This window comes from Arachis hypogaea, chromosome 9 (genome assembly GCF_003086295.3).
Source record: "Arachis hypogaea cultivar Tifrunner chromosome 9, arahy.Tifrunner.gnm2.J5K5, whole genome shotgun sequence".
Classification (NCBI taxonomy): Eukaryota; Viridiplantae; Streptophyta; class Magnoliopsida; order Fabales; family Fabaceae; genus Arachis; species Arachis hypogaea.
In genome coordinates, this window is record NC_092044.1 from 70,856,528 (window position 1) to 70,858,070 (window position 1,543).

A 1,543-nucleotide genomic window follows, 5' to 3' on the forward strand; every position below is an offset into this window, starting at 1 on the left:
TGGTGCCGTTGTTGATTATCACAATTACGCACACCAGAAAGCATAATTAGAGGAGAATTGAGTGAATCAACCTTATACACTTGAGCGAGAATACACATCTAGTGAGGGGTTTGATTGCTTGATTCTATGTTTCCACCTATGATTATCTCCTATCTTGCAAGTTGTAAATTCTTTTCAATAACTCGAATCAATTATTGGATTTGAATTAGTTGTTATTGCCTTTAGCCCATTTGATTATTTTGACTAAGCAAATACATATAGCTTATTAGATAGTATTAGGTAGAATAGTTGCATGCATTGAGATATATTGCATTTAGATAGTTGGATTGAATAAATGTTGATATCCCGTTCTTGTATCTTTCTTACCTTAACCCCAACCCCATTACAACCTTGGAAAAGACCTCATGGTATTTGTATAAATATATTGAATAATTGTTGATTGTTAGATGAAGAACAAATGTTAGAAAGCATGATTAGAGGATAATTGAGTGAATCAACCCTATACACTTGAGCGATTAGAGAGTATACACATTGATGACAAGTCATCATATACCTATTTTTCAATGCTTTTTCATACAAGAAATTGATGATTTGTGCTTAAATATTGCATTCTTTTGTGCTTAATTAGAGTATTTTCTTGATCTTTTAATTTTATAAATCTTGTAGGAAATAAGAAGAAAAAGAAGTAAAGAAGCACAAAATAAGCTAAAAAGGAGAAAAAAAGAGGTTTGGGGCACACTTTGAAGTTGGAGCACACTTTGGAGCCTTAGGCCACGCTTTTAAAAGCGTGGCCCATGACCAAATTAAAGGAGGAAACAACCAGCACGCACATTGCCCTGCTCTTGCCAAGGGCAGGGCAATATCATGATGAAACAAAGTGAGGTTGGAAGCAAATTTTCGCTAAGTTAAAATCTGGGTGCTCACAGCATGACCATGCCTACTTCAAAGGGCTATAACTTGAGCTACAGACGTCCAATTGATGTGCTTCCAGTTGCGTTGGAAAGCTGACATTTAGAGCTTTCCAACGATATATAGCAATTCATATTTGGCGTAAAATTGAGGCATGAGTGAAAGGTATCTTTAAGGGCCAAAAATAAGCGAAAATAAACCAAAGTGCTTCCACCAAGGTTCGAAGCTGGAGCCTCACTCCAAAGCAAAGTAGCGCTCATTATTCTGCTCTGCCCTCTTGGAGAGCAGAGCAATGTCGTGCTCTCTTCATGAAAAATCAAGGAAAATTGCTCCCCCAAATGCTTTCACAAGGGTTTAAACTTGGGAACTCTCCTTGGCACACACAAGCATGAGCGCATGACACGGCCAGGGACTTGTTGCGCACATTGACGCACGGGCAGGGAGGCAAGGCCGCACCATGACAACATTGCCCTGCCCTCCACAAGGGCAGGGCAGCATCCTGAATGCCTCTCCCACACTTGGCACACAACATGCTTCCTCACACAACTTCCCTGCTCTGCCCTCCACAAGAGCAGGGCAGCCTCCTGGGAGCAACATATGGGCCAAAATCAACCAAAATTTAATTCAATTCAAT